The sequence below is a fragment of the Pseudorasbora parva genome, unplaced genomic scaffold (genome assembly GCF_024679245.1).
Source record: "Pseudorasbora parva isolate DD20220531a unplaced genomic scaffold, ASM2467924v1 scaffold_33, whole genome shotgun sequence".
NCBI classification, from domain to species: domain Eukaryota; kingdom Metazoa; phylum Chordata; class Actinopteri; order Cypriniformes; family Gobionidae; genus Pseudorasbora; species Pseudorasbora parva.
In genome coordinates this window covers 399915-417714 of record NW_027125104.1, presented here as the reverse complement: position 1 = coordinate 417714, position 17800 = coordinate 399915, and the positions used below count along the sequence as shown (strand labels likewise).

General features: G+C 50.7%; 12 non-coding genes and 1 pseudogene across 12 annotated transcripts; all 13 read right to left on the bottom strand.

Annotated features, from left to right (window-relative positions):
* Positions 1-218: 218 nt before the first annotated feature.
* Positions 219-409, bottom strand: LOC137066573 (U2 spliceosomal RNA). Its single transcript, XR_010902481.1, has one exon. It is a non-coding gene; the product is annotated as a U2 spliceosomal RNA (small nuclear RNA).
* Positions 410-1442: 1033 nt separating this feature from the next.
* LOC137067030 (U1 spliceosomal RNA) lies at positions 1443-1606 on the bottom strand. The gene has a single exon (XR_010902858.1). It is a non-coding gene; the product is annotated as a U1 spliceosomal RNA (small nuclear RNA).
* A 464-nt stretch (positions 1607-2070) lies between these two features.
* Positions 2071-2261, bottom strand: LOC137066815 (U2 spliceosomal RNA). Its single transcript, XR_010902700.1, has one exon. It is a non-coding gene; the product is annotated as a U2 spliceosomal RNA (small nuclear RNA).
* Positions 2262-3294: 1033 nt separating this feature from the next.
* LOC137067028 (U1 spliceosomal RNA) lies at positions 3295-3458 on the bottom strand. The gene has a single exon (XR_010902856.1). It is a non-coding gene; the product is annotated as a U1 spliceosomal RNA (small nuclear RNA).
* A 468-nt stretch (positions 3459-3926) lies between these two features.
* LOC137066572 (U2 spliceosomal RNA) lies at positions 3927-4117 on the bottom strand. Its single transcript, XR_010902480.1, has one exon. It is a non-coding gene; the product is annotated as a U2 spliceosomal RNA (small nuclear RNA).
* Positions 4118-5150: 1033 nt separating this feature from the next.
* Positions 5151-5314, bottom strand: LOC137067027 (U1 spliceosomal RNA). Its single transcript, XR_010902855.1, has one exon. It is a non-coding gene; the product is annotated as a U1 spliceosomal RNA (small nuclear RNA).
* A 468-nt stretch (positions 5315-5782) lies between these two features.
* Positions 5783-5973, bottom strand: LOC137066571 (U2 spliceosomal RNA). The gene has a single exon (XR_010902479.1). It is a non-coding gene; the product is annotated as a U2 spliceosomal RNA (small nuclear RNA).
* A 1033-nt stretch (positions 5974-7006) lies between these two features.
* On the bottom strand, positions 7007-7170 carry LOC137067026 (U1 spliceosomal RNA). The gene has a single exon (XR_010902854.1). It is a non-coding gene; the product is annotated as a U1 spliceosomal RNA (small nuclear RNA).
* Positions 7171-7638: 468 nt separating this feature from the next.
* LOC137066899 (U2 spliceosomal RNA) lies at positions 7639-7811 on the bottom strand (annotated as a pseudogene).
* Positions 7812-14321: 6510 nt separating this feature from the next.
* LOC137067025 (U1 spliceosomal RNA) lies at positions 14322-14485 on the bottom strand. Its single transcript, XR_010902853.1, has one exon. It is a non-coding gene; the product is annotated as a U1 spliceosomal RNA (small nuclear RNA).
* Positions 14486-14949: 464 nt separating this feature from the next.
* On the bottom strand, positions 14950-15140 carry LOC137066569 (U2 spliceosomal RNA). Its single transcript, XR_010902478.1, has one exon. It is a non-coding gene; the product is annotated as a U2 spliceosomal RNA (small nuclear RNA).
* Positions 15141-16173: 1033 nt separating this feature from the next.
* Positions 16174-16337, bottom strand: LOC137067024 (U1 spliceosomal RNA). The gene has a single exon (XR_010902852.1). It is a non-coding gene; the product is annotated as a U1 spliceosomal RNA (small nuclear RNA).
* Positions 16338-16801: 464 nt separating this feature from the next.
* LOC137066568 (U2 spliceosomal RNA) lies at positions 16802-16992 on the bottom strand. The gene has a single exon (XR_010902477.1). It is a non-coding gene; the product is annotated as a U2 spliceosomal RNA (small nuclear RNA).
* Between the last annotated feature and the right edge of the window lie 808 nt (positions 16993-17800).

Genomic DNA, 17800 nt, shown 5'->3' with positions numbered 1-17800 from the left:
GATGAGTCAGCCGGCCGGCAACCGACGCTTTTGTTCTTCTTTTTTCCCTATGCTCATATGACCGCAGCTTGCTGCTTTCTCTGTGGCACGGTCATCGTCAACGGTCACCTCATCGTCATTCTGTATGCGCTTCCTGCGTATTTCTGTATTCTCTGACAAAAGTCCAGTGGTGTTGTTGGTTCTTCTATTAGTCACAACAATTCGCAGTCCCCAAAAAGGGGAAGCACACCGTTCCTGGAGGCACTGCAATACCAGGTCGATGCGTGGAGTGGACGGAGCAAGCCCCGGTTCCGGCTCCATGTGCCAAAAATCAATTTAATATGCAGTCCCCGGATAGGGGACGTATCAGATATTAAACTGATAAGAACAGATACTACACTTGATCTTAGCCAAAAGGCCGAGAAGCGATGACACAATGACGCAGCGGCAGGGGAGCCGGCAAAGGCGACGCCCATCTGGGAAGCGGTGAGGGGGGGGAGGGTTGGCAAAGGCCGTACGTCGTAGAGACCTGAAACTTTGAGGGATGGCACTAGCCACTCGCTCTACAACATCACCAAGGCTGGCCCCCCGATGGGCCCGGCGGTGGCGCTACAGCCACCGAAAGTACGAAATGGCTCGTAGCTCCCAAACCGCACGCCGCAGAACCAAGTGTCTTATATCATCGGAATCCTTGGCTCGAGCCGAGCGAGACGCATGCCTCGGATTCGAAGGTTGCGCTGGCGAAATTTTCGGGTATTTGGGATTTTGTGAAAAACCTACTTTTGCACACTAGTCCTAGGTCTTTTGCCCGATCTGGCCCAAACCAGTGCAGAAAGATTCTCTGGAGTCTGACTGTCCGTCCAGATCGGAAAAAAAGTGGGAATTTCGATTCAGCTTGGCGGCGGCAGGCCGAAACCTACGGGCTGGGCGAGGCGGGGTCTGCTAGAACGGCTATAGCTCTTGGACGGAACGAGACAATTTCACCCAAGCCGGTACACCCGTGCACGGGCTCAGTCTGGGGTCAGGCGAGAAAGGACGCGGTGAATGGCCACCTAGTGGCGCTTTAAAATGAAAAAGCAACAACATGAGAGCGGCTATAGGCGAACGTATGTCGCGTGCTTTTTCACAGCACGCGCACGAGACAGTCGTACCATACGACAGAAAACCTCCATCCGAACAACTTTGCCTTTGGGACCACTGCTGTCAATCAACTCGTCCGTTGAATATCAAAGTTTGTGGGAAAAACCACATTCGGCAAACCGGTCGCAGGTTTCGACAACCTCGATGAAAACAGACGCAGTTCAGTTCTCTGAACTCTCCGGGTCACTGGCTGACACAGCAGAAAGAGACAGAAACATAACAAAACTGGTGCAACTTCACCCTTTGGGGCAGTGGGCGGCGCCACAAGCGTCAAGAACCGCACGCTTTTTCCCTCCACGCTATCTGCTTTTAACCAGTGTGTACAGGGGAGAGCGCGAACGCAGTCCCCCACTACCATAAATTATGCAGTCGAGATTCCCACATTTGGGGAATTCGCAGGGGTCAGCACAACCGGAGTGCAATGGCCGAGCCTCGCCCTGGGTGAACCACCTTCCTGATCATGGTGTCTCCCCTGCCAGGTAAGTATGAGTTGCCTGGCCTCCAGGCAGAGGCGCCCTATCCCCCTTCGCCATCCTCAAACACGGTGACCTTCCCCTCCCCCAAGAAAAGGAAGGACGGGGCACCTTCCATTGCTTGACTGCTGCGTGCGTGCGTGACCTTGATTTGAATCAGGTGTCCCTAATCCATCCAACACAAACCCCCGATTCGACTCATCAGCTCGTTGGTAAAGACTCTCAAATAAGAGGGACATCAAAAAACGTGCTGTGACGGTGATGAGTCAGCCGGCCGGCAACCGACGCTTTTGTTCTTCTTTTTTCCCTATGCTCATATGACCGCAGCTTGCTGCTTCCTCTGTGGCACGGTCATCGTCAACGGTCACCTCATCGTCATTCTGTATGCGCTTCCTGCGTATTTCTGTATTCTCTGACAAAAGTCCAGTGGTGTTGTTGGTTCTTCTATTAGTCACAACAATTCGCAGTCCCCAAAAAGGGGAAGCACACCGTTCCTGGAGGCACTGCAATACCAGGTCGATGCGTGGAGTGGACGGAGCAAGCCCCGGTTCCGGCTCCATGTGCCAAAAAACAATTTAATATGCAGTCCCCGGATAGGGGACGTATCAGATATTAAACTGATAAGAACAGATACTACACTTGATCTTAGCCAAAAGGCCGAGAAGCGATGACACAATGACGCAGCGGCAGGGGAGCCGGCAAAGGCGACGCCCATCTGGGAAGCGGTGAGGGGGGGGGAGGGTTGGCAAAGGCCGTACGTCGTAGAGACCTGAAACTTTGAGGGATGGTACTAGCCACTCGCTCTACAACATCACCAAGGCTGGCCCCCCGATGGGCCCGGCGGTGGCGCTACAGCCACCGAAAGTACGAAATGGCTCGTAGCTCCCAAACCGCACGCCGCAGAACCAAGTGTCTTATATCATCGGAATCCTTGGCTCGAGCCGAGCGAGACGCATGCCTCGGATTCGAAGGTTGCGCTGGCGAAATTTTCGGGTATTTGGGATTTTGTGAAAAACCTACTTTTGCACACTAGTCCTAGGTCTTTTGCCCGATCTGGCCCAAACCAGTGCAGAAAGATTCTCTGGAGTCTGACTGTCCGTCCAGATCGGAAAAAAAGTGGGAATTTCGATTCAGCTTGGCGGCGGCAGGCCGAAACCTACGGGCTGGGCGAGGCGGGGTCTGCTAGAACGGCTATAGCTCTTGGACGGAACGAGACAATTTCACCCAAGCCGGTACACCCGTGCACGGGCTCAGTCTGGGGTCAGGCGAGAAAGGACGCGGTGAATGGCCACCTAGTGGCGCTTTAAAATGAAAAAGCAACAACATGAGAGCGGCTATAGGCGAACGTATGTCGCGTGCTTTTTCACAGCACGCGCACGAGACAGTCGTACCATACGACAGAAAACCTCCATCCGAACAACTTTGCCTTTGGGACCACTGCTGTCAATCAACTCGTCCGTTGAATATCAAAGTTTTCGGAAAAACCACATTCGGCAAACCGGTCGCAGGTTTCGACAACCTCGATGAAAACAGACGCAGTTCAGTTCTCTGAACTCTCCGGGTCACTGGCTGACACAGCAGAAAGAGACAGAAACATAACAAAACTGGTGCAACTTCACCCTTTGGGGCAGTGGGCGGCGCCACAAGCGTCAAGAACCGCACGCTTTTTCCCTCCACGCTATCTGCTTTTAACCAGTGTGTACAGGGGAGAGCGCGAACGCAGTCCCCCACTACCATAAATTATGCAGTCGAGATTCCCACATTTGGGGAATTCGCAGGGGTCAGCACAACCGGAGTGCAATGGCCGAGCCTCGCCCTGGGTGAACCACCTTCCTGATCATGGTGTCTCCCCTGCCAGGTAAGTATGAGTAGCCTGGCCTCCAGGCAGAGGCGCCCTATCCCCCTTCGCCATCCTCAAACACGGTGACCTTCCCCTCCCCCAAGAAAAGGAAGGACGGGGCACCTTCCATTGCTTGACTGCTGCGTGCGTGCGTGCCTGACCTTGATTTGAATCAGGTGTCCCTAATCCATCCAACACAAACCCCTGATTCGACTCATCAGCTCGTTGGTAAAGACTCTCAAATAAGAGGGACATCAAAAAACGTGCTGTGACGGTGATGAGTCAGCCGGCCGGCAACCGACGCTTTTGTTCTTCTTTTTTCCCTATGCTCATATGACCGCAGCTTGCTGCTTTCTCTGTGGCACGGTCATCGTCAACGGTCACCTCATCGTCATTCTGTATGCGCTTCCTGCGTATTTCTGTATTCTCTGACAAAATTCCAGTGGTGTTGTTGGTTCTTCTATTAGTCACAACAATTCGCAGTCCCCAAAAAGGGGAAGCACACCGTTCCTGGAGGCACTGCAATACCAGGTCGATGCGTGGAGTGGACGGAGCAAGCCCCGGTTCCGGCTCCATGTGCCAAAAATCAATTTAATATGCAGTCCCCGGATAGGGGACGTATCAGATATTAAACTGATAAGAACAGATACTACACTTGATCTTAGCCAAAAGGCCGAGAAGCGATGACACAATGACGCAGCGGCAGGGGAGCCGGCAAAGGCGACGCCCATCTGGGAAGCGGGGAGGGGGGGGAGGGTTGGCAAAGGCCGTACGTCGTAGAGACCTGAAACTTTGAGGGATGGTACTAGCCACTCGCTCTACAACATCACCAAGGCTGGCCCCCCGATGGGCCCGGCGGTGGCGCTACAGCCACAGAAAGTACGAAATGGCTCGTAGCTCCCAAACCGCACGCCGCAGAACCAAGTGTCTTATATCATCGGAATCCTTGGCTCGAGCCGAGCGAGACGCATGCCTCGGATTCGAAGGTTGCGCTGGCGAAATTTTCGGGTATTTGGGATTTTGTGAAAAACCTACTTTTGCACACTAGTCCTAGGTCTTTTGCCCGATCTGGCCCAAACCAGTGCAGAAAGATTCTCTGGAGTCTGACTGTCCGTCCAGATTGGAAAAAAAGTGGGAATTTCGATTCAGCTTGGCGGCGGCAGGCCGAAACCTACGGGCTGGGCGAGGCGGGGTCTGCTAGAACGGCTATAGCTCTTGGACGGAACGAGACAATTTCACCCAAGCCGGTACACCCGTGCACGGGCTCAGTCTGGGGTCAGGCGAGAAAGGACGCGGTGAATGGCCACCTAGTGGCGCTTTAAAATGAAAAAGCAACAACATGAGAGCGGCTATAGGCGAACGTATGTCGCGTGCTTTTTCACAGCACGCGCACGAGACAGTCGTACCATACGACAGAAAACCTCCATCCGAACAACTTTGCCTTTGGGACCACTGCTGTCAATCAACTCGTCCGTTGAATATCAAAGTTTGTGGGAAAAACCACATTCGGCAAACCGGTCGCAGGTTTCGACAACCTCGATGAAAACAGACGCAGTTCAGTTCTCTGAACTCTCCGGGTCACTGGCTGACACAGCAGAAAGAGACAGAAACATAACAAAACTGGTGCAACTTCACCCTTTGGGGCAGTGGGCGGCGCCACAAGCGTCAAGAACCGCACGCTTTTTCCCTCCACGCTATCTGCTTTTAACCAGTGTGTACAGGGGAGAGCGCGAACGCAGTCCCCCACTACCATAAATTATGCAGTCGAGATTCCCACATTTGGGGAATTCGCAGGGGTCAGCACAACCGGAGTGCAATGGCCGAGCCTCGCCCTGGGTGAACCACCTTCCTGATCATGGTGTCTCCCCTGCCAGGTAAGTATGAGTTGCCTGGCCTCCAGGCAGAGGCGCCCTATCCCCCTTCGCCATCCTCAAACACGGTGACCTTCCCCTCCCCCAAGAAAAGGAAGGACGGGGCACCTTCCATTGCTTGACTGCTGCGTGCGTGCGTGCCTGACCTTGATTTGAATCAGGTGTCCCTAATCCATCCAACACAAACCCCTGATTCGACTCATCAGCTCGTTGGTAAAGACTCTCAAATAAGAGGGACATCAAAAAACGTGCTGTGACGGTGATGAGTCAGCCGGCCGGCAACCGACGCTTTTGTTCTTCTTTTTTCCCTATGCTCATATGACCGCAGCTTGCTGCTTTCTCTGTGGCACGGTCATCGTCAACGGTCACCTCATCGTCATTCTGTATGCGCTTCCTGCGTATTTCTGTATTCTCTGACAAAATTCCAGTGGTGTTGTTGGTTCTTCTATTAGTCACAACAATTCGCAGTCCCCAAAAAGGGGAAGCACACCGTTCCTGGAGGCACTGCAATACCAGGTCGATGCGTGGAGTGGACGGAGCAAGCCCCGGTTCCGGCTCCATGTGCCAAAAATCAATTTAATATGCAGTCCCCGGATAGGGGACGTATCAGATATTAAACTGATAAGAACAGATACTACACTTGATCTTAGCCAAAAGGCCGAGAAGCGATGACACAATGACGCAGCGGCAGGGGAGCCGGCAAAGGCGACGCCCATCTGGGAAGCGGTGAGGGGGGGGAGGGTTGGCAAAGGCCGTACGTCGTAGAGACCTGAAACTTTGAGGGATGGTACTAGCCACTCGCTCTACAACATCACCAAGGCTGGCCCCCCGATGGGCCCGGCGGTGGCGCTACAGCCACCGAAAGTACGAAATGGCTCGTAGCTCCCAAACCGCACGCCGCAGAACCAAGTGTCTTATATCATCGGAATCCTTGGCTCGAGCCGAGCGAGACGCATGCCTCGGATTCGAAGGTTGCGCTGGCGAAATTTTCGGGTATTTGGGATTTTGTGAAAAACCTACTTTTGCACACTAGTCCTAGGTCTTTTGCCCGATCTGGCCCAAACCAGTGCAGAAAGATTCTCTGGAGTCTGACTGTCCGTCCAGATCGGAAAAAAAGTGGGAATTTCGATTCAGCTTGGCGGCGGCAGGCCGAAACCTACGGGCTGGGCGAGGCGGGGTCTGCTAGAACGGCTATAGCTCTTGGACGGAACGAGACAATTTCACCCAAGCCGGTACACCCGTGCACGGGCTCAGTCTGGGGTCAGGCGAGAAAGGACGCGGTGAATGGCCACCTAGTGGCGCTTTAAAATGAAAAAGCAACAACATGAGAGCGGCTATAGGCGAACGTATGTCGCGTGCTTTTTCACAGCACGCGCACGAGACAGTCGTACCATACGACAGAAAACCTCCATCCGAACAACTTTGCCTTTGGGACCACTGCTGTCAATCAACTCGTCCGTTGAATATCAAAGTTTGTGGGAAAAACCACATTCGGCAAACCGGTCGCAGGTTTCGACAACCTCGATGAAAACAGACGCAGTTCAGTTCTCTGAACTCTCCGGGTCACTGGCTGACACAGCAGAAAGAGACAGAAACATAACAAAACTGGTGCAACTTCACCCTTTGGGGCAGTGGGCGGCGCCACAAGCGTCAAGAACCGCACGCTTTTTCCCTCCACGCTATCTGCTTTTAACCAGTGTGTACAGGGGAGAGCGCGAACGCAGTCCCCCACTACCATAAATTATGCAGTCGAGATTCCCACATTTGGGGAATTCGCAGGGGTCAGCACAACCGGAGTGCAATGGCCGAGCCTCGCCCTGGGTGAACCACCTTCCTGATCATGGTGTCTCCCCTGCCAGGTAAGTATGAGTTGCCTGGCCTCCAGGCAGAGGCGCCCTATCCCCCTTCGCCATCCTCAAACACGGTGACCTTCCCCTCCCCCAAGAAAAGGAAGGACGGGGCACCTTCCATTGCTTGACTGCTGCGTGCGTGCGTGCCTGACCTTGATTTGAATCAGGTGTCCCTAATCCATCCAACACAAACCCCTGATTCGACTCATCAGCTCGTTGGTAAAGACTCTCAAATAAGAGGGACATCAAAAAACGTGCTGTGACGGTGATGAGTCAGCCGGCCGGCAACCGACGCTTTTGTTCTTCTTTTTTCCCTATGCTCATATGACCGCAGCTTGCTGCTTTCTCTGTGGCACGGTCATCGTCAACGGTCACCTCATCGTCATTCTGTATGCGCTTCCTGCGTATTTCTGTATTCTCTGACAAAATTCCAGTGGTGTTGTTGGTTCTTCTATTAGTCACAACAATTCGCAGTCCCCAAAAAGGGGAAGCACACCGTTCCTGGAGGCACTGCAATACCAGGTCGATGCGTGGAGTGGACGGAGCAAGCCCCGGTTCCGGCTCCATGTGCCAAAAATCAATTTAATATGCAGTCCCCGGATAGGGGACGTATCAGATATTAAACTGATAAGAACAGATTTTTTCTTTTGAAAGGTTTTTATTGTCACCATTTACAATCATATTTCACAAAACACACTTTCCTTTCAACACACATTTAAAACAAGCAGAACATTTAATACACATGGTTTAAAATGAAGAATTCAGTGTTTAAAATAATAAAACTAAAACCATTGTGCAAGTCGTGTTTAATAGTCCATGCGTGTGTTGAGTTTCTTAAAAGGGGGTGTGGTGTTTGCATGTAAAAATCAGTAAATAAAAATAAAAAAGATAAAATCCATTGTGCAAGACTGGGGGTGAGTCCTTATCAAGTTTGCATTCCCCCCCACTCTCCAGGAAGAACACTTGGCCTGCCATTTCCGGGGCTCAGCGGAGATCCCCTCTCCTCCGGCCCGCTGGCCCGCTGTTCCCGTAGCCAGAGTGGTGAGGGTGCATCTACGGGCGGTCAAGGTCGGTGGTGGCCGGGACCTCCTTTGTGTGGCCTCGGCCCCCCCGTCCGAATGACGACGTGCGGCCCACCCTGCAGCGTTGATCTTATTTTTTGCTCGCATGCGTGGAGGGGGACCGTCACGCGTTTCCCCACCAGCAGGTTTCTGTTGACCCAGATGGCATCCTTGATTACGTTAAGGGTGAGCCAGAGCGATGCAAATTCATGCGATGTTTGGGCTTTTAGGCCCTGACCCACCCCTAGGATGGCGAGCTTGTAGTCCACCTGGGCCCCACCCGCTGGCAGGCACGGGAAAAACAGGGGGCCGGCCCTGGCCCACAGGTCCCGCGCAGCACCGCACTCCCAGAGCAGATGGTAGACGGTCTCCGGGGATTTGCACCCGGACCGCGGGCAGATGGGATTTTTGGCCATGCCTCTGGAGTGCATAACCGCCCTGACCGGGAGGATCTCATGAGCCACCATCCATGACAAGTCCTTGTGTCCATTCTGGAGAGCGGGGTGAGCAGCATTCTTCCAGACCAATTTTGCCTCACTTAGAGTGAGGTTTGGAATTGGACTCACCGGTTCCCGGTCCTGCACAAAGGAGACAAGAGATTTGTGGTTGGTTAAAATGGTGACGTCTTGTTGTTCTAAAAAAAGTTTCTTTAAAAACTTTTTTATAAAACTGTACTCTGTGGGTAGATTAAAAGATACAGGACTTCTCAAATCAATTGGTAAAATCTTCAGTGCTCTTAGGTAAGACCCCATCCAAAACCGTGCCATGGCTGCTGTCTTATTTTCTTTGGATGGGGTCGTGGCATATCTTAAATGTAGGGCGGTGAAGCGGCTGCCTAAAAACAGGTGGGGGTCTGGGAGCCCTTTTCCACCATTTTCTGGTCTCCTCTTGACCACGTCCCTCTTCAACCTCTCCCACTTGGACCCCCACAGGAAATAAAACACCGCCCTTTCTAATTTCTTTAGGAATTTCCTAGGTGGGATAAAAACAGAACAAACAAGTGACATTAGAGGTAAAATGATGGCTTTAAAAATTAAAACTTTGCCCTCCAAAGTCATCTGTCGTAGTCCCCAAAACCCCAGTCTTTTCCTAACTTTCCCTAATAAGTCAGTCCAGTTTTCCCGTCCACCCCCTTCCTTGTCAAATTTAACTCCTAAAATCTTAAAATCTGTCTCCTTAAAATCTACATTAAGTCCGCCTGTGTCTCTGTCGTCCCACGGTCCAAAGAGCAGGGCCTCGGACTTGCTTCTGTTGAGTTTTGCGCCCGAGGCCCGACCGTACCAGTCCGTCAAGTCCATAGCTCTTTGTATTGATAAAACGTCCGTGGCTAAAAGAGTTACGTCGTCCATGTAGAGCACACATGTCGCTGTCAGTCCACTGGTCCCTGGAATGTCTATTCCTTTTATCCATGTATCCCTTCTCAAGATCTGTGCCAGTGGCTCAATACAAGCCACATACAAAAGGGGGGATAAAGGACACCCCTGACGGACACCGCTGCGAATATTTACCGCTTTAGAGAGATGACCATTTACAAGGATTTTGCTGACTAAGCCCTCGTACAGCAGTCCCACCCAAGCTATGAACCTCTTCGGAAAACCCATTTTTTGCAGTACCTGAAACAGGTACTGGTGCGAGACTCGGTCAAAAGCTTTCTCAAAATCTAAATTTAGGACTACTAGCCGGATGTTTCTGTCTCTCGCAAAACAGATGGCATCTCTAATCAGAACCAGGCTGTCTGTTATCCTTCTTCCGGGCACAGCACAAGCTTGATCCGGGTGGATTACGTCCTCTAAAACTGTCGACATACGTGTGGCTAAAATCTTACTAAAAAGTTTACAATCAAAATTTAAAAGAGTGATTGGTCTCCAGTTTTTTAAGTCAGTCCGGTCTCCTGTTTTGTAAAGTAAAGAAACTATCCCTGTTCTAAAACTGTCTGGAAGTTTGTCAACCGTCTCAAAGTCTTTAAAAACAGTCAATAGTTCATGAGCTAAAATATCCCAAAAGGTTAGATAAAATTCCAGGGGGAGTCCATCTACTCCTGGGGACTTCCCCCTTTTAAAACTTTTGAGGGATTTGTGCATTTCTAAAATGGTAAAATCTTGGGTTAAAAGCTCATTTTCACTGTTGACTTTACTGACTATGAATTCTAAAACTTCCTTTACAGTATCACTGTTTACATATTTTGTACTATATAATTCTTTGTAAAAATCTTCAACCCCTTTTAAAATTTCCTTTGTCGTTGTTGCTTCCCTCCCTTCTACTTTTACATTGACTATATTCCTTCTTTGTGTCATTATCTTTTTAAAAAAGTACCTAGTACATTTTTCACCTTCTTCTATTTCTCTTTCTTTACTTCTTAAAATGACCCCTTTGCTCTGAAGACTGGATAAAACTGACATTTCTCTTTTAACCTCTTGTATTTCATCATTAAAATCAAAACCATTGTTAAAAAGGGTAAAATATCTCTGTAGTCTTTTTTGCAGCCCCATCATGTGTCTCCTTTCCTTATCTTTCTTTTCTTTTCCTACTTTCCTAAAAAACTGTCTCGTCCTGTCTTTTACCATCTCCCACCAATGTGCATGTGTCTCATAAAAGTCTCGGAGGGTCTGCCATTGGCTGAACTGCTCCCTATATTCCTTTACTACGTCCTCATCTTCTAAGAGGGAGCAGTTCAGCTTCCACAGCCCTCCCCCTACCGTCACACCCGTGGGTAGTGAAAGGGTGCAGGATAGCATTAGGTGGTCAGAAAAGAAGAGGGGAGTCAATGTAGCATCGGTTGGCGGGCAGTCTCTTGTAAAAATATAGTCGATTCGAGAGGCTTTGGCGCCATCACTACTGAACCAAGTGTAGCCCTCCTCTCTTTGATGCATGTTTTTAAAACAGTCGACTAAATTAAAATCTCTAACTAAACCCTGTAATAAAACCGATGTCTTATCAATTTTAAAATCTTCTCCAACCCTCTTTCTGTCTTTTTTTGATAACACACAATTAAAATCCCCTGCCACCACTACCGGAACTCTTCCTAACATGTGGGGCTGCAAGTCTTCTAAAAGCTCATACCTATAATTTTTTCCCGTAAAACCATACACATTAAGAACATTAAAATCTCTACCTAAAAAATTTAGATTTGCTAAAAGCGCTCGCCCTTCCCTCACCACCGTGCTGCCCTTCACCAAGATATTTGGGTTTTTAATTAAAATGGCAACACCGTCGTTCTTGTTAAGGTTTGAGCCGCTCCATATGGAGGGACCAGGGGGCCATAGCTCCTCCATTTTTGTGTACCTGTTTAAAAAGGGTAGAGCACACTCCTGTAATAAAAACAAATCTGATTTACAAGTATTTAAAAAGGATAAAATGCTCTGTGCTCGTATGGTGGCTCTCACGCTTCTCACATTTATGGTTGAAATGGTGAGGGCCATGAGCAGTGTTATTAAAAAGGTATGAGACATTTAAGACAATGATAAAAAGACTACAATAAAACCATTAAAAACGTATTATGTTATATCTTGTTTCACCTGCTTTTCCTTTCTCCCTTGAGGACTGGGGTCGGGAAAGCAAGTGCTCACCACCTCAGGAGCTACAGAGGAATCCTCTTGCATCTCCTTTGGTGATGATGTTCTTAGCTTTATGTGCAAAAAAGATACCTCATTTGGGGATTCTAGGGGCCATATATGTTCCAGATCTTCCAAAACGGAACTATCTGGACTATGTGCTGCCCTAGCTTTCTTCTCCTCTATATCAGATAGAGGAGATCCCGCAGGTCTTTTTTGCACCTGAGCATTTGGGAGTGAAAAGTTAATTTCACTCCCACTGGATTCCACCGCTAGGTCTGAAACCGTTTCTAGGGAGGAAACTGTTGATTCCTCTCTTTCCTCTTCTTCCATTTCTTTCACGTGTTCTATTGTTTCCTCCCTTTCCTCTTCTTCCATTTCTTTGTCAGGTTCTGTTGGAGAACATGACTCCGCCCCTGTGGCCGCCCCACTTCCTTGTGCCTGACCACTCCCTGAGGCTGGCTGGGAAATTGAAATTCCCGCCAAATCCTCAGGGACCGCCTCCTCTCTTTGTTCTTTTGATTGTTCTGGTTGTGGGGCGGCCATTTTGTTGCCTTTGAGTTTGTTGGCAAAACTTTTTGGGCAATCTCTGTAGAGATGGTTTGATTCTCCACATAGGTTGCACCGCCTGCCATTGGTACAATCATCAAAAATGTGCCCAATTTCTTTACATTTCCCACACACTAACTCTTGGCATGCATCGGCTAGATGCCCAACTCTTCCACATTTCCTACACAACTTAGGCATCCCTTGGTAGTGTATGTAGCCTCTGTTTTCTCCCAGCACAATCATGGAAGGCAGATGTTTCAGGCCTTGGTAGCCCCCAGCCTCTTCCCATTGTTTAATGGGAATCCGCCAGGAGCAGTTCCAAATGCCGTCCTCATCTAGCACTTTGATAGGCTGGCTTCTAACAGTGCAAAATCTACCCAACCAGACACAAATATCATCCCCTGTCACTGTTTCGTTAAACATTCTGACAATCACAGTTTTAAGTGTGTTATCTGAAAGTTTTTCCACAGTGAACATGGAGAACTGGGCCTTAACAGAGTCAAACCTTTGCCAAAAGTCATTCAGCAGGGAAGCAGTTTTAAAACTCAAATCAAAACCCTTGTTCAGGGGCAGAGTCATCAAACAGTTTAAATCCTCAGGTCTAAAATTGAGGGTTTTCTGGATCAGCTTCCTGGAGAAGTCTAGACGAGACAACCCCAGGAGCTTACCATCCACCTCTCTAAATAAAAAGCGCACGCTGTGGTGCCTCCGCATGCCAGCACGAGCAGCCGACATGGTGGAGGCACCAACAGCCTAAAAACTGTAAAATAACAATAAATACAATAAATAGATAAAATAATAAAAGTCTTACCTTAAAAACTGTTGAACCGTAAAAAAGCAGGATCACTCTACCTCTCAGAAGTTGTGCGGCTCGGGACACAAAAGGATCTCGAGCCAGGAAACCTCAGAGAGGCGATCGCAGTCTCAACCGTTCGACCAGATACTTGATCTTAGCCAAAAGGCCGAGAAGCGATGACACAATGACGCAGCGGCAGGGGAGCCGGCAAAGGCGACGCCCATCTGGGAAGCGGTGAGGGGGGGGAGGGTTGGCAAAGGCCGTACGTCGTAGAGACCTGAAACTTTGAGGGATGGTACTAGCCACTCGCTCTACAACATCACCAAGGCTGGCCCCCCGATGGGCCCGGCGGTGGCGCTACAGCCACCGAAAGTACGAAATGGCTCGTAGCTCCCAAACCGCACGCCGCAGAACCAAGTGTCTTATATCATCGGAATCCTTGGCTCGAGCCGAGCGAGACGCATGCCTCGGATTCGAAGGTTGCGCTGGCGAAATTTTCGGGTATTTGGGATTTTGTGAAAAACCTACTTTTGCACACTAGTCCTAGGTCTTTTGCCCGATCTGGCCCAAACCAGTGCAGAAAGATTCTCTGGAGTCTGACTGTCCGTCCAGATCGGAAAAAAAGTGGGAATTTCGATTCAGCTTGGCGGCGGCAGGCCGAAACCTACGGGCTGGGCGAGGCGGGGTCTGCTAGAACGGCTATAGCTCTTGGACGGAACGAGACAATTTCACCCAAGCCGGTACACCCGTGCACGGGCTCAGTCTGGGGTCAGGCGAGAAAGGACGCGGTGAATGGCCACCTAGTGGCGCTTTAAAATGAAAAAGCAACAACATGAGAGCGGCTATAGGCGAACGTATGTCGCGTGCTTTTTCACAGCACGCGCACGAGACAGTCGTACCATACGACAGAAAACCTCCATCCGAACAACTTTGCCTTTGGGACCACTGCTGTCAATCAACTCGTCCGTTGAATATCAAAGTTTGTGGGAAAAACCACATTCGGCAAACCGGTCGCAGGTTTCGACAACCTCGATGAAAACAGACGCAGTTCAGTTCTCTGAACTCTCCGGGTCACTGGCTGACACAGCAGAAAGAGACAGAAACATAACAAAACTGGTGCAACTTCACCCTTTGGGGCAGTGGGCGGCGCCACAAGCGTCAAGAACCGCACGCTTTTTCCCTCCACGCTATCTGCTTTTAACCAGTGTGTACAGGGGAGAGCGCGAACGCAGTCCCCCACTACCATAAATTATGCAGTCGAGATTCCCACATTTGGGGAATTCGCAGGGGTCAGCACAACCGGAGTGCAATGGCCGAGCCTCGCCCTGGGTGAACCACCTTCCTGATCATGGTGTCTCCCCTGCCAGGTAAGTATGAGTTGCCTGGCCTCCAGGCAGAGGCGCCCTATCCCCCTTCGCCATCCTCAAACACGGTGACCTTCCCCTCCCCCAAGAAAAGGAAGGACGGGGCACCTTCCATTGCTTGACTGCTGCGTGCGTGCGTGACCTTGATTTGAATCAGGTGTCCCTAATCCATCCAACACAAACCCCCGATTCGACTCATCAGCTCGTTGGTAAAGACTCTCAAATAAGAGGGACATCAAAAAACGTGCTGTGACGGTGATGAGTCAGCCGGCCGGCAACCGACGCTTTTGTTCTTCTTTTTTCCCTATGCTCATATGACCGCAGCTTGCTGCTTTCTCTGTGGCACGGTCATCGTCAACGGTCACCTCATCATCATTCTGTATGCGCTTCCTGCGTATTTCTGTATTCTCTGACAAAATTCCAGTGGTGTTGTTGGTTCTTCTATTAGTCACAACAATTCGCAGTCCCCAAAAAGGGGAAGCACACCGTTCCTGGAGGCACTGCAATACCAGGTCGATGCGTGGAGTGGACGGAGCAAGCCCCGGTTCCGGCTCCATGTGCCAAAAATCAATTTAATATGCAGTCCCCGGATAGGGGACGTATCAGATATTAAACTGATAAGAACAGATACTACACTTGATCTTAGCCAAAAGGCCGAGAAGCGATGACACAATGACGCAGCGGCAGGGGAGCCGGCAAAGGCGACGCCCATCTGGGAAGCGGTGAGGGGGGGGAGGGTTGGCAAAGGCCGTACGTCGTAGAGACCTGAAACTTTGAGGGATGGTACTAGCCACTCGCTCTACAACATCACCAAGGCTGGCCCCCCGATGGGCCCGGCGGTGGCGCTACAGCCACCGAAAGTACGAAATGGCTCGTAGCTCCCAAACCGCACGCCGCAGAACCAAGTGTCTTATATCATCGGAATCCTTGGCTCGAGCCGAGCGAGACGCATGCCTCGGATTCGAAGGTTGCGCTGGCGAAATTTTCGGGTATTTGGGATTTTGTGAAAAACCTACTTTTGCACACTAGTCCTAGGTCTTTTGCCCGATCTGGCCCAAACCAGTGCAGAAAGATTCTCTGGAGTCTGACTGTCCGTCCAGATCGGAAAAAAAGTGGGAATTTCGATTCAGCTTGGCGGCGGCAGGCCGAAACCTACGGGCTGGGCGAGGCGGGGTCTGCTAGAACGGCTATAGCTCTTGGACGGAACGAGACAATTTCACCCAAGCCGGTACACCCGTGCACGGGCTCAGTCTGGGGTCAGGCGAGAAAGGACGCGGTGAATGGCCACCTAGTGGCGCTTTAAAATGAAAAAGCAACAACATGAGAGCGGCTATAGGCGAACGTATGTCGCGTGCTTTTTCACAGCACGCGCACGAGACAGTCGTACCATACGACAGAAAACCTCCATCCGAACAACTTTGCCTTTGGGACCACTGCTGTCAATCAACTCGTCCGTTGAATATCAAAGTTTGTGAGAAAAACCACATTCGGCAAACCGGTCGCAGGTTTCGACAACCTCGATGAAAACAGACGCAGTTCAGTTCTCTGAACTCTCCGGGTCACTGGCTGACACAGCAGAAAGAGACAGAAACATAACAAAACTGGTGCAACTTCACCCTTTGGGGCAGTGGGCGGCGCCACAAGCGTCAAGAACCGCACGCTTTTTCCCTCCACGCTATCTGCTTTTAACCAGTGTGTACAGGGGAGAGCGCGAACGCAGTCCCCCACTACCATAAATTATGCAGTCGAGATTCCCACATTTGGGGAATTCGCAGGGGTCAGCACAACCGGAGTGCAATGGCCGAGCCTCGCCCTGGGTGAACCACCTTCCTGATCATGGTGTCTCCCCTGCCAGGTAAGTATGAGTTGCCTGGCCTCCAGGCAGAGGCGCCCTATCCCCCTTCGCCATCCTCAAACACGGTGACCTTCCCCTCCCCCAAGAAAAGGAAGGACGGGGCACCTTCCATTGCTTGACTGCTGCGTGCGTGCGTGACCTTGATTTGAATCAGGTGTCCCTAATCCATCCAACACAAACCCCCGATTCGACTCATCAGCTCGTTGGTAAAGACTCTCAAATAAGAGGGACATCAAAAAACGTGCTGTGACGGTGATGAGTCAGCCGGCCGGCAACCGACGCTTTTGTTCTTCTTTTTTCCCTATGCTCATATGACCGCAGCTTGCTGCTTTCTCTGTGGCACGGTCATCGTCAACGGTCACCTCATCATCATTCTGTATGCGCTTCCTGCGTATTTCTGTATTCTCTGACAAAATTCCAGTGGTGTTGTTGGTTCTTCTATTAGTCACAACAATTCGCAGTCCCCAAAAAGGGGAAGCACACCGTTCCTGGAGGCACTGCAATACCAGGTCGATGCGTGGAGTGGACGGAGCAAGCCCCGGTTCCGGCTCCATGTGCCAAAAATCAATTTAATATGCAGTCCCCGGATAGGGGACGTATCAGATATTAAACTGATAAGAACAGATACTACACTTGATCTTAGCCAAAAGGCCGAGAAGCGATGACACAATGACGCAGCGGCAGGGGAGCCGGCAAAGGCGACGCCCATCTGGGAAGCGGTGAGGGGGGGGAGGGTTGGCAAAGGCCGTACGTCGTAGAGACCTGAAACTTTGAGGGATGGTACTAGCCACTCGCTCTACAACATCACCAAGGCTGGCCCCCCGATGGGCCCGGCGGTGGCGCTACAGCCACCGAAAGTACGAAATGGCTCGTAGCTCCCAAACCGCACGCCGCAGAACCAAGTGTCTTATATCATCGGAATCCTTGGCTCGAGCCGAGCGAGACGCATGCCTCGGATTCGAAGGTTGCGCTGGCGAAATTTTCGGGTATTTGGGATTTTGTGAAAAACCTACTTTTGCACACTAGTCCTAGGTCTTTTGCCCGATCTGGCCCAAACCAGTGCAGAAAGATTCTCTGGAGTCTGACTGTCCGTCCAGATTGGAAAAAAAGTGGGAATTTCGATTCAGCTTGGCGGCGGCAGGCCGAAACCTACGGGCTGGGCGAGGCGGGGTCTGCTAGAACGGCTATAGCTCTTGGACGGAACGAGACAATTTCACCCAAGCCGGTACACCCGTGCACGGGCTCAGTCTGGGGTCAGGCGAGAAAGGACGCGGTGAATGGCCACCTAGTGGCGCTTTAAAATGAAAAAGCAACAACATGAGAGCGGCTATAGGCGAACGTATGTCGCGTGCTTTTTCACAGCACGCGCACGAGACAGTCGTACCATACGACAGAAAACCTCCATCCGAACAACTTTGCCTTTGGGACCACTGCTGTCAATCAACTCGTCCGTTGAATATCAAAGTTTGTG